The sequence below is a fragment of the Oncorhynchus nerka genome, linkage group LG22 (assembly GCF_034236695.1).
Source record: "Oncorhynchus nerka isolate Pitt River linkage group LG22, Oner_Uvic_2.0, whole genome shotgun sequence".
NCBI classification, from domain to species: domain Eukaryota; kingdom Metazoa; phylum Chordata; class Actinopteri; order Salmoniformes; family Salmonidae; genus Oncorhynchus; species Oncorhynchus nerka.
The window spans coordinates 14,111,769-14,125,842 of record NC_088417.1 but is presented as its reverse complement, the minus strand read 5'-3'; the positions used below and the strand labels follow the sequence as shown (position 1 = coordinate 14,125,842).

Below are 14,074 nucleotides of genomic sequence, written 5' to 3'. Positions count from 1 at the left end.
AAGCCAGAGGACAGCGTAAGAATAGCTGCTGATGTATAATTGATTTGAGGGGTAATCCGTGATTGCACGCTCCTTATTGCCTTATCGTTTGAAGTCCATCCTTTCCCAGCGCATTCCCTTTGCTTATCCAATTACACAAGAGGGAGCATGTACACGTAATGCCAAGTATGAAACATCAGACCGTCTGAAAAGCTTACTCACAAAACAAGCCCACTCTCTGCATCAACCTTCACCTTCAACACGCCATCAAAAGATGATTTGATTTCCATCATTCAAAGGGGTTTCCAGGAGTGCGTTTTTTCAAACGTTTCCTTTGATGAACACGGTTTTTAAAAAACTGACGGAAAAATGGCTGGAAAAATGGCCCCTTCAAACACAGGACACTTGAGAGAATCCATTCAATGTACTGTGTGGAAACACTACTCTGTTGTCTAAAGAATGTTCAACTGAACAACAGCGAGGTTGAGTTAACAGCCCCATTATGGTATAACAACTGGACTGGGACCCTTACCATTCAAACTATGGGGTTAAAGCTTCTAGAATAAGTAGAAATAACAGTCTATTTTCTAATGATCGTAAAGGAGGCTAAACACACGCACACACACTCACTCATTGGAGATAAGTAAGGCACATTCTCCACACCAATTACCCCGCTCTACTCTCGCTTTGGGTTGCCTGGCGAGTTTAGGCTGTTTACGGTGTGTGTGTGCGCGTTTGTAGGGGTGATGCTCGGGGGTGGGACCTACGCAACCCTGGTGGGACCTACGCAACCCTGGTGGGACCTTACTCCTCTACCTCCTTGTGCTCGTCACCATTCCTGATAAAAATGTGCTTTTGCTGTGGTAAACACTCTTTTACGCTTCAAGGGAGAAATGGAGACAATAGTCGGCCTCCTGGTGTGTAGATCCACCTGCCAAGCGGCTGGAGTGCTATATGTCAAATCAAATCTTACCTGTCACATGCGCCGAATACAGGTGCAGCTAGACATTACCGTGAAACGCTTACCTACGAGGCCTTTCCGAACAATGCAGGCCCTTCAAGTGTAGATGAGAGGGAAACAATATGGCCATTCCTCCATCCTCCTCTGAGCTGTGGGTCTTTGTCTTCATTCCATTTGAATGTGACTCTATAAACCAGGCAGACTGGATAAACCCAGCTTGGCCTTCCAAAGATGAGCTGGGGTGGATGGTTAATGCTCCACAACGGGTTAGGCTGGGTTTTACCGTCACTAAGATGTCAATTAGAGGTTAAACAGTGTTAGCCCCTCTACAGACGTAGGCTGAACTGAAATGAGAGAGACTGAGGGATGCCTGTAGGTATATAGGGACCTTATGGATGAAGACACTGTTGAAAACCAATCTGTTCCATTTTCTTCATGTCCCTCCTTTCCCCTACTGTCTCTTTTTAGACCAAATCAGAGGCTTGTTTTATCAAGACCGATAATGGCGTGACGTTCTGTGGGCGAAGGTTGAGACGACGAGTTGGTCGGCGTTGGGTATAACAGCCATTGTTACACACGTATGTATGTGAAGGGGATGGAAGGAAGACGGAGAGACAAGGGGAGAAAGAGCAGGAAATTGCATTGCCTATTCAATAGGCCAATAAGATTAGACAGGGAGAGAGAGAGAGAGAATTACCATAGAAATTATGTTTCAAGCAGAAAATGACAGAGGTCCCTCTCAGAAGCCAAACTGATTCTGTTCGGGGTGGCAGAGAGAAAACTGCGGTGAAAAGAACAATAAAACTATATTTTATTGTTCCGTTAATGAAACGTACGGCTTGAAGAAAAAAAACTGTCTACTGTGTATATACAGTACATGTGGACCTTTGCGGTTGTAAAAACTGGTTTCTCATTTTGCCACGGTAAAATGAGAAACCGCTCCACTTCCTGATTGGGTCACCTGATCCAGGTGAGTTATGATGGAACACATGACAGACACAGGTGGATTCTCATAACAGGAGATTTTTGGTTTTCAGTAACAGTTTGTGCCTACAGAATATGATGAGAACTCATATTTCCACACTGCTGCAACAGATACCTCCCCTATGGAGGAACACGGCTAACCTTTAAAGTCCCAAACACTAGATACTGATTACATTTGGTATGAGAAAAGCAATCTTGGGAAGCCATTAACAGATTGCAGATTGATTGGAGACAGTCTGTAAGGCGTAAGGCCCTAGAGACAGTCTGTAAGGCGTAAGGCCCTAGAGACAGTCTGTAAGGCGTAAGGCCCTAGAGACAGTCTGTAAGGCGTAAGGCCCTAGAGACAGTCTGTAAGGCGTAAGGCCCTAGAGACAGTCTGTAAGGCGTAAGGCCCTAGAGACAGTCTGTAAGGCGTAAGGCCCTAGAGACAGTCTGTAAGGCGTAAGGCCCTAGAGACAGTCTGTAAGGCGTAAGGCCCTAGAGACAGTCTGTAAGGCGTAAGGCCCTAGAGACAGTCTGTAAGGCGTAAGGCCCTAGAGACAGTCTGTAAGGCGTAAGGCCCTAGAGACAGTCTGTAAGGCGTAAGGCCCTAGAGACAGTCTGTAAGGCGTAAGGCCCTAGAGACAGTCTGTAAGGCGTAAGGCCCTAGAGACAGTCTGTAAGGCGTAAGGCCCTAGAGACAGTCTGTAAGGTGTAAGGCCCTAGAGACCGTCTGTAAGGTGTAAGGCCCTAGAGACAGTCAGTCCTGGTCGGTGAACACATTTCCGAGACCATGTGTCTGGGTTTCCCCCTCAAGCCTCAATTCAATAGCTATTTTTCTAGAAAGTGTGGACTGTAATAAGCAGTGGGCAGAAGCGCTAATGGCCAAGATGTTAACAGTTTGCTGACTTGTGGATATTGTGCCTGCCGAGCAAGGCATTGTGTTAGAGACACAATCAGGGGTGCAACTGCTGGTGTTATCAGTGGGTGGATTACGGTGTTTGCAGCAGAGCGGGATGGGAGATCGGTTGGTACAGTAATAGAGATGTCACATTGCTTTATGACCCAATAATGGAGGGAGGCTCGCACTAACAGCAATCTGTCTAGTTTGGGCTTATCTTGCAGGAAAATGACAAAGAGGTGGTGGTAGATGTGTGTGTGTGTGTGTGTGTGTTCCCTTGCACGTTTGTGGGATTCCTTCTGCATCATCAGCAAATGAATCTCGTGCTGAGAAAATTCAACGTGCCGTCTGAGTCAAAATGGTTGTGTATTGTGGAGTTTTAATGGGTTTTTTTTCTTCCAAGAACAGGGCCGGGGACCGTCTGCAGACCGGCAGAATGTTGTTCTCATGTGAACAGGACCAGGAAACGGCTGCAGACCGGCACAATGTTGTTCTCATGTGAACAGGACCAGGAAACGGCTGCAGACCGGCAGAATGTTGTTCTCATGTGAACAGGGCCGGGGACCGGCTGCAGACTGGCAGAATGTTGTTCTCATGTGAACAGGACCGGGGACCGGCTGCAGACTGGCAGAATGTTGTTCTCATGTGAACAGGGCCGGGGACCGGCTGCAGACTGGCAGAATGTTGTTCTCATGTGAACAGGACCGGGGAACGGCTGCAGACTGGCAGAATGTTGTTCTCATGTGAACAGGACCGGGGACCGGCTGCAGACTGGCAGAATGTTGTTCTCATGTGAACAGGACCAGGAAACGGCTGCAGACCGGCAGAATGTTGTTCTCATGTGAACAGGACCGGGGACCGGCTGCAGACCGGCAGAATGTTGTTCTCATGTGAACAGGACCAGGAAACGGCTGCAGACTGGCAGAATGTTGTTCTCATGTGAACAGGACCGGGGACCGGCTGCAGACTGGCAGAATGTTGTTCTCATGTGAACAGGACCGGGGACCGGCTGCAGACTGGCAGAATGTTGTTCTCATGTGAACAGGGCCGGGGACCGGCTGCAGACCGGCAGAATGTTGTTCTCATGTGAACAGGACCGGGGACCGGCTGCAGACCGGCAGAATGTTGTTCTCATGTGAACAGGACCGGGGACCGGCTGCAGACTGGCAGAATGTTGTTCTCATGTGAACAGGGCCGGGGACCGGCTGCAGACTGGCAGAATGTTGTTCTCATGTGAACAGGGCCGGGGACCGGCTGCAGACTGGCAGAATGTTGTTCTCATGTGAACAGGACCGGGGACCGGCTGCAGACTGGCAGAATGTCGTTCTCATGTGAACAGGGCCGGGGACCGGCTGCAGACTGGCAGAATGTCGTTCTCATGTGAACAGGACCAGGAAACGGCTGCAGACTGGTAGAATGTTGTTCTCATGTGAACAGGACTAGGAAACGGTTGCAGACTGGCAGAATGTTGTTCTCATGTGAACAGGACCGGCTGCAGACTGGCAGAATGTTGTTCTCATGTGAACAGGGCCGGCTGCAGACTGGCAGAATGTTGTTCTCATGTGAACAGGACCGGGGACCGGCTGCAGACTGGCAGAATGTTGTTCTCATGTGAACAGGGCCGGGGACCGGCTGCAGACTGGCAGAATGTTGTTCTCATGTGAACAGGACCGGGGACCGGCTGCAGACTGGCAGAATGTTGTTCTCATGTGAACAGGACCGGCTGCAGACTGGCAGAATGTTGTTCTCATGTCAACAGGACCAGGAAACGGCTGCAGACTGGCAGAATGTTGTTCTCATGTGAACAGGGCCGGGGACCGGCTGCAGACTGGTAGAATGTTGTTCTCATGTGAACAGGACTAGGAAACGGTTGCAGACTGGCAGAATGTTGTTCTCATGTGAACAGGACCGGCTGCAGACTGGCAGAATGTTGTTCTCATGTGAACAGGGCCGGGGGCCGGCTGCAGACTGGCAAAATGTTGTTCTCATGTGAACAGGACCGGCTGCAGACTGGCAGAATGTTGTCCTCATGTGAACAGGGCCGGGGACCGGCTGCAGACTGGCAGACTGGCAGAATGTTGTCCTCATGTGAACAGGGCCGGGGACCGGCTGCAGACTGGCAGAATGTTGTTCTCATGTGAACAGGACCGGGGACCGGCTGCAGACTGGCAGACTGGCAGAATGTTGTCCTCATGTGAACAGGGCCGGGGACCGGCTGCAGACTGGCAGAATGTTGTTCTCATGTGAACAGGACCAGGAAACGGCTGCAGACCGGCAGAATGTTGTTCTCATGTGAACAGGGCCAGGAAACGGCTGCAGACCGGCAGAATGTTGTTCTCATGTGAACAGGACCAGGAAACGGCTGCAGACCGGCAGAATGTTGTTCTCATGTGAACAGGGCCAGGAAACGGCTGCAGACCGGCAGAATGTTGTTCTCATGTGAACAGAACCGGCTGCAGACTGGCAGAATGTTGTCCTCATGTGAACAGGACCGGCTGCAGACTGGCAGAATGCATTTTATACATCTACAGTACCTCAATGAAGGGAAACTACTTCCAACAGCCTGATTCAGTGTGTAAGTGTGTGTGGTTCTATAAAGTCATGCGGTGAGCAGCAATTTTTCATGTGTCAGGCTTGTCCGTGCTGGACTGATCCCTCAGGTGGTGATTGGGGTCAGAGTAGCACGCTGGGGAGGGATGTGTGCTTTGCGTGATCACCATGAATCTACCCACACACACACACACACACACCTCTGTGCTGTCGCCTTCTGCTAACAGCTGTTCCTGCCCCGTAAAGATCAAGATTCTTTTTTTCTAATGTCCTCTTCTCAGCAGCCTCACTGCAAACAGGCGTTGGTACTAGAGCAGTGAACGCACACACAGGCACACAGGACATCAGCACACAAAACACATCTCAAAAATACACTTTTAAAGCTACAATTTATGGCACTCCTTGGTGCTGTAGGTATCAATAGTGGAGGAACTGATAAGATTGTGAGCTCCTGCATAGTGGGGACTTAAGATGGAGGCACGTGATACCTCTCTATTTCTTAACTTTAACAATAATTAGCCCCAGGAACAGAGATGTCATTGGTCAAGATGCCTTGTGTGTTTCTACCCCAGTTAGGGAGGCAGGCAGGGAGTCAGGCAGGCCGGCTGGCCTATATGAGATTTAATTTGCCTGCTGGAAGGAATGAAGCGCGAGAGAGAGGAGAAGAGGACGAAAGGAGGAGAGGACCGTGGTGCCTAAGGGGAGTGAGGGAGCACCTCAGTGGAAGAGGTCATCCTGGCTATCAACTCTCTCCCCCCCACCGGTCAACACAACAGGGCTGCCCTAAACCCTCTTCACACAGACGGGCCTGTGCACACAGATACACCCACACTGATAGTGTACATTTCACCCTTTTTATTGTACCTTTATTTAACCAAGTCAGTTAAGAACCAATTCTTATTTTCAATGACGGCCTAGGAACAGTGGGTTAACTGCCTGTTCAGGGGCAGAACGACAGATTTGTACCTTGTCAGCTCGGAGGTTTGAACTTGCAACCTTCCGGTTACTAGTCCAACGCTCTAACCACTAGGCTACCCTGCCGCCTCTACACTCTGACCACTAGGCTACCCTGCCGCCTCTACACTCTGACCACTAGGCTACCCTGCCGCCTCTACACTCTGACCACTAGGCTACCCTGCCGCCTCTACACTCTGACCACTAGGCTACCCTGCCGCCTCTACACTCTGACCACTAGGCTACCCTGCCGCCTCTACACTCTGACCACTAGGCTACCCTGCCGCCTCTACACTCTGACCACTAGGCTACCCTGCCGCCTCTACACTCTGACCACTAGGCTACCCTGCCGCCTCTACACTCTGACCACTAGGCTACCCTGCCGCTCTACACTCTGACCACTAGGCTACCCTGCCGCCTCTACACTCTGACCACTAGGCTACCCTGCCGCCTCTACACTCTGACCACTAGGCTACCCTGCCGCCTCTACACTCTAACCACTAGGCTACCCTGCCACCCTAACATGTGTAACATGCCATATGTCCTATTACAGTCATTTCATGGACTAAAATGTAAGACCACATAAAGGCATGGTGGCATCTTGCCACTGGCAGACAGAAGGGGCCGAGAAAAACCCTTTCCCAACAATCCCAGTAGTTTTTCAGGGTGGCCCTGCGACATGCCGAAAGAGTCGTCTCGTCTAACGAGAGAACATGTATTAAAAGCTGGCTTTGAGATGTGTTTTCCATGTCCATTGGGCTTTCAGTCATAAATAGACACTGGCATCTCCTTTCCCTCCGCTGACTCCCTCTCTATTTATCTGACATCACTCCTTCTCCCGTTCCTCCATCATTTCCTCTCTCTCTCTCTGCTCATGTCCTCCTCCCTTTGCACATCAGCTTTTCACACTCTGGTCCTCTGAAACCATCTCTTCTCCCTCTTTCCCTCCCTCCCTCTCGCTGTTTGACCGTCTCCGTCAGGGAAAGTAAGAACTCTTGAAGCCATGGTCAAACTCTCCAGGCGACCCTACATAGACCTCTTCTACTCACAGCATGGCCCAGTGTTATAACACTCGCTGAAACTATATGAACCAAAATGTTACCTGGTCATATCCCCGTGGGTGTACGTGGTACATTCTCCCCATTCAAAAAGCACAGCCTCATTTTACAATGGGTTCTGTAAGTGTGTGTTTGTTCTCAGTTGCATCCTGCCCAGGTGCAGGCCCAGTTTGTGGAACTAAATGGGATTGTCAGTACTTGCCTGGTGCTAGGCTGCTTAGTCTCAATACTTGCCTGGTGCTAGGCTGCTTAGTCTCAGTACTTGCCTGTTGCTAGGCTGCTTAGTCTCAATACTTGCCTGGTGCTAGGCTGCTTAGTCTCAGTACTTGCCTGGTGCTAGGCTGCTTAGTCTCAGTACTTGCCTGGTGCTAGGCTGCTTAGTCTCAGTACTTGCCTGTTGCTAGGCTGCTTAGTCTCAATACTTGCCTGGTGCTAGGCTGCTTAGTCTCAGTACTTGCCTGGTGCTAGGCTGCTTAGTCTCAGTACTTGCCTGGTGCTAGTTTGTTTCGTCTCAGTACTTGCCTGGTGCCAGGCTGCTTAGTCTCAGTACTTGCCTAGTGCTAGGCTGCCAGGTTGTTTCGTCTCAGTACTTGCCTGGTGCCAAGCTGCTTAGTCTCAGTACTTGCCTGGTGCTAGCCTGCTAGGCTGTTTAGTCTCAGTACTTGCCTGGTGCTAGGCTGCTTAGTCTCAGTACTTGCCTGGTGCTAGGCTGCTTAGTCTCAGTACTTGCCTGGTGCTAGGCTGCTTAGTCTCAGTACTTGCCTGGTGCTAGGTTGTTTCGTCTCAGTACTTGCCTGGTGCCAGGCTGCTTAGTCTCAGTACTTGCCTGGTGCTAGGCTGCCAGGTTGTTTCGTCTCAGTACTTGCCTGGTGCCAGGCTGCTTAGTCTCAGTACTTGCCTAGTGCTAGGCTGCCAGGTTGTTTCGTCTCAGTACTTGCCTGGTGCCAAGCTGCTTAGTCTCAGTACTTGCCTGGTGCTAGCCTGCTAGGCTGTTTAGTCTCAGTACTTGCCTGGTGCTAGGCTGCTTAGTCTCAGTACTTGCCTGGTGCTAGGCTGCTTAGTCTCAGTACTTGCCTGGTGCTAGGCTGCTTAGTCTCAGTACTTGCCTGGTGCTAGGTTGTTTCGTCTCAGTACTTGCCTGGTGCTAGGCTGCCAGGTTGTTTCGTCTCAGTACTTGCCTGGTGCCAGGCTGCTTAGTCTCAGTACTTGCCTGGTGCTAGCCTGCTAGGCTGTTTAGTCTCAGTACTTGCCTGGTGCCAGGCTGCTTAGTCTCAGTACTTGCCTGGTGCTAGGCTGTTTAGTCTCAGTACTTGCCTGGTGCTAGGCTGTTTAGTCTCAGTACTTGCCTGGTGCTAGGCTGTTTAGTCTCAGTACTTGCCTGGTGCTAGGCTGTTTAGTCTCAGTACTTGCCTGGTGCTAGGCTGTTTAGTCTCAGTACTTGCCTGGTGCTAGGCTGTTTAGTCTCAGTACTTGCCTGGTGCTAGGCTGTTTAGTCTCAGTACTTGCCTGGTGCTAGGCTGTTTAGTCTCAGTACTTGCCTGGTGCTAGGCTGCCAGGCTGTTTAGTCTCAGTAGTTGCCTGGTGCTAGGCTGCCAGGCTGTTTAGTCTCAGTACTTACCTGGTGCTAGGCTGTTTAGTCTCAGTACTTACCTGGTGCTAGGCTGTTTAGTCTCAGTACTTATCTGGTGCTAGGATGTTTAGAATTCAGAGAGCTAGGGCACACAGAAGAGTCCAATTGGCAAGGATTAGATGGAACAATGAGACTATGGCATCGCCACCCACACACACACATAGAGCGCATACACGCAGAGCACATACGCAGCGCACACACACACACACACACACGCAGCGCACACACACACACACACACACACGCAGCGCACACACACACACACACATACGCAGCGGACACACGGCAAATAGCCTCCAATACCCTACTCAACAAATTGGATGCAGTCTATCACAGTGCAATCCGTTTTGTCACCAAAGCCCCATATACTACCCACCATTGCGACCTGTACGCTCTCGTTGGCTGGCCCTCGCTTCATACTCATCGCCAAACCCACTGGCTCCATGTCATCTACAAGACCCTGCTAGGTAAAGTCCCCCCTTATCTCAGCTCGCTGGTCACCATAGCATCTCCCACCTCTAGCACACGCTCCAGCAGGTATATCTCTCTAGTCACCCTAAAAAAACAATTCTTTCTTTGGCCGCCTCTCCTTCCAGTTCTCTGCTGCCAATGACTGGAACGAACTACAAAAATCTCTGAAACTGGAAACACTTATCTCCCTCACTAGCTTTAAGCACCAACTGTCAGAGCAGCACACAGATTACTGCACCTGTACATAGCCCACCTATAATTTAGCCCAAACAACTACCTCTTTCCCTACTGTATTTTATTTATTTATTTATTTTGCTCCTTTGCACCCCATTATTTTTATTTCTACTTTGCACATTCTTCCATTGCAAATCTACCATTCCAGTGTTTTACTTGCTATATTGTATTTACTTTGCCACCATGGCCTTTTTTTTTCCTTTACCTCCCTTATCTCACCTCATTTGCTCACATCGTATATAGACTTGTTTATACTGTATTATTGACTGTATGTTTGTTTTACTCCATGTGTAAGTCTGTGTTGTTGTGTGTCGAACTGCTTTGCTTTATCTTGGCCAGGTCACAATTGTAAATGAGAACTTGTTCTCAACTTGCCTACCTGGTTAAATAAAGGTGAAATAAAATAAAATAAATAAAAAACAGCACACACACACACACACACACACACACACACACACACACACACACACACACACACACACAGGCGCAGCGCACACACACACACAGCACACACACGCAGCGCACACACATACGCAGCGCACACACACACACACGCAGCGCACACACACACACACACACACACACACACACGCAGCGCACACACACACACACACGCAGCGCACACACACGCAGCGCACACACACGCGCAGCGCGCACACACACACACACACACGCAGCGCACACACACGCAGCGCACACACACGCGCAGCGCGCACACACACACACACACGCAGCGCACACACACACGCAGCGCACACACACACGCAGCGCACACACGAAGCGCACACACACGCAGTGCACACACACACACGCAGCGCACACACACACACGCAGCGCACACACACACACACACACACACATACGCAGTGCACACACACACGCAGCGCACACACACACGCAGCGCACACACACGCAGCGCACACACACACACGCAGCGCACACACACACACGCAGCGCACACACACACACGCAGCGCACACACACACATACGCAGCGCACACACACACACACACGCAGCGCACACACACACACACACACACACAGCGCACACACACACACACACACACAGCGCACACACACACACGCAGCGCACACACACACACGCAGCGCACACACACACACGCAGCGCACACACACACACGCAGCGCACACACACACACGCAGCGCACACACACACAGCGCACACACACACACACACACACACACAGCGCACACGCAGCGCACACACACACGCAGCGCACACACACACGCAGCGCACACACACACGCAGCGCACACACACACGCAGCGCACACACACAGCGCACACACACACACACACACGCAGCGCACACACAAACACACACGCAGCACACACACAGCGCACACACACACACACACACACGCAGCGCACACGCAGCGCACACAAACACACACGCAGCACACACACGCAACACACACACACACATACATGCAGTGCGCACACACACACGCAGCGCACACACACGCAGCACACATACACGCAGCGCACAAACACACGCAGTGCGCACACACACAGCGCACACACAAACACGGTAAGTTGTGAAATGAGACTGAGAATTACACTTCTGAAGCAGTCAGAACACAGATGAAAAGGGCAATTTAGACAGTGTATCATCTGAGCCAGTGACAATCCTAAAGACACCCCACACTGAGCCCAAGTCTTACCCGGTGTATGATGGCCAGTAGCATATCTGTAATCCAATGTTTGTGGTAAAAACAAAATGCCTAAGACACATGATAAATAATTAATCGTACTAAATAAATCCACAAAAAAAAAAGAGAACTGGAAAAAAATAAACATATTTGAAAATTGTTGTGGGATTCAGAGGGATCCAATTTTTCATGGGTGATGTTATCAATTTTGTCAGTTTACACAGAGTAGCGCTGTTTTAAGAACGCCTAACAAGCTTGTGGATTAACACAAAGAGACAGACTTGCAGTAAGCGAGAAAAAGGGATATTTTTTCCTCCATAAATTTACGTTCCTTCTAATCTCTTTAGGTTCTTTCCTGTTTATCACATTGAAAACATGTGTACGCTGTGCACACACTAATACACACAAACAACCTCACAGAGTTCTTTGCAAAACATCCTCTTCGCTCCACGTCCTTGAGAATCACACAATAAGGCACACTCCTTTCAACTTCAACACCATAGTAACAATACACCCCCCCTCACAACCTTCCCTAACCCTAAAGGAATGCAATTTTCCACAGGCTGACAGAAGGGTCTCAACTCAGAGTAGACAGACTTGCTAATTCAATAAGCCACTCATGGAGGAAGGTCTATGTTGAAGCATGATGGAAAGCATTAGGCCACCTGAGTAGCCAGTAGCTAGGATACTTCGCCTGGAGTTCTACAAAGGCCTGTCAGGGGAATCACTCACACCGACCAACATTAGATAGGAAGCCAACTTCCTTAGGGTTAGGGTTGTATAGGTGGCAGGTGCACATTGATGAGGCAAGCGTGATCTAAACCTAAGTAGTAATCAACATGACAAATTAGACATTTCTATTGGGCTTGTTCTAGCAATCCTCTCCAACTCATTAAAAAGCAGAAAGAAACCCAGAGGGTGTTTGTTTTACGGAAGTTATGTCAGAATTTAAGTGGTCAGCAGAGGCAGCGGTAGCCAGAGGAGCTAGTCAGTTTTAGGTATGCAAGTATTTGTGGTTGTGTGGTATGTGTGTTGGTTGAATGCACTGGGTCCCGAACCCAGAGTAGTTGATTTAAGGGGAACTAGCCTGGGCATGTCCTGACAGACCTCCCAGTCTGCTCCAGCATCAGGCATCTCCTCTATCAAACCAACACTGTTACAAGGAAAATTGCCTGCCTTATCGCTCATATGTTCCCCTTTCAGTAGCTAGGTGTCCATCTAATTGGTGACAGATTCTAAAATCTGCATAAAAACAATATTCATATTTTCCCACCAGAGTTGTTTATCAAATTCACTTGTTGCAGGTAAAAGGCTGTGCGTGATGACGTAGTGCACATTAAAATAGATTTTGCAGTTAACTTCTCATGTACCAAATTAAAAAATACAACTTAAATGGGTCCATCGCATTTTCAACTCTACTGATGTGTTTCTCACAAAAATGTTTAGCTTTATACAGCGAGTGAGCCCACTCTGGTGTTGGTGCCTGTGTTCTAGTCAACAGCCAGCAGATACAGTGTGGGTATAGCGTACATGATGAGATCATTATGGACAAAAGAGCAAGATATTATTTATTTGTCAAACAGCAGCCAAACACTGATGATCATGTCACGAGAATAAACCCTTCATTATTTATTGGGAAGTAGCATCAAGCTCATACCGTGCACTTTCACCCCCCTGTGAAGTTCATCATAACTTATTTAATCTGTAAGCTAATAAACTGCATGCTTTCCCTGACGAGTTGTAGTGGGAGGACCACAGAACACCATGTCACTCCAAATGTACTTTCATATGATGGTTATTATATCAATATTTGCACATAAAAGCATTTCCGCCAACATTTCTCACATAATTACATTTACCGACCAAAAGATCCCACCTTGTGTAGCCTGTTCTGTCGACATTTGGAAAGTTTACCGTCAAATTTCCATCACCCACACTTCCCCCACCTCTTTTTCCTCTTCGTACACATTTTGACATTTACATCTTAGTCATTTAGCAGACACACTTATTTAGAGGGACTTACAGTGGTGAGTGCATACAATTTTTCATACTGGTCCCCCGTAGGAATCGAACCCACAACCCTGGCGTTGCAAGCACCATGCTCTACCAACTGAGCTAGCTGGGACCTCACCGCCACTAAGTGTCACCCACACTTACCGCACCTCTTTTTCCTTCCCATGTTCTCCTCCTTTCTCCCCCATCTAGTTTACGCTCATCTTCTCCCCCATTCTACATCTCCCTCAAGTTAAAGTCTCTCACTCGCTCTACTTCGCCACCATTTTAAATCCAGTCACCCCTATATGAGGTAATTGCCTATAAAGATGAGATTGGCTAAAGCACAGCAGATGCTTGTCCTGTCTGTCCCAGCACTAAAACATGTCTCTATCGGATATGGGTCCACTAAGAGACCTCTCTTCTCTGCTAACGACCAAGATTGAAAAACTGGGCAAAACACAATCTGTCTGTCCACGATTGATTTACTCCTGAGGAGGTTGTTGACAAACTATTGCACCTGTTTAATTAGCGGGATAATTGTGTGCTGTTTGTTTGTAGCCCAGGGGGGTGCCTTGTGAATAGCGCTAATGTTTCCTTCGCTCCATTAGAGGAGAAGCTCCTGCCCCCCCCGTGGTACGCGCCAAGACAATGCTTCAGGTGCAGCCTGGACTTCTGGCTCCTCTGCTTACCCAGCGCTATGCGAGGA

General features: G+C 49.2%; 1 protein-coding gene and 1 non-coding gene across 11 annotated transcripts in view; both read right to left on the bottom strand.

The window, feature by feature from the left end:
• LOC115123979 (receptor-type tyrosine-protein phosphatase mu-like) overlaps positions 1 to 14,074 on the bottom strand; it is a 399,895-nt gene that overhangs the window by 199,412 nt on the left and 186,409 nt on the right. The window lies entirely within an intron of this gene.
• Positions 13,425 to 13,500, bottom strand: trnaa-ugc (transfer RNA alanine (anticodon UGC)). Its single transcript has one exon. It is a non-coding gene; the product is annotated as a tRNA-Ala (tRNA).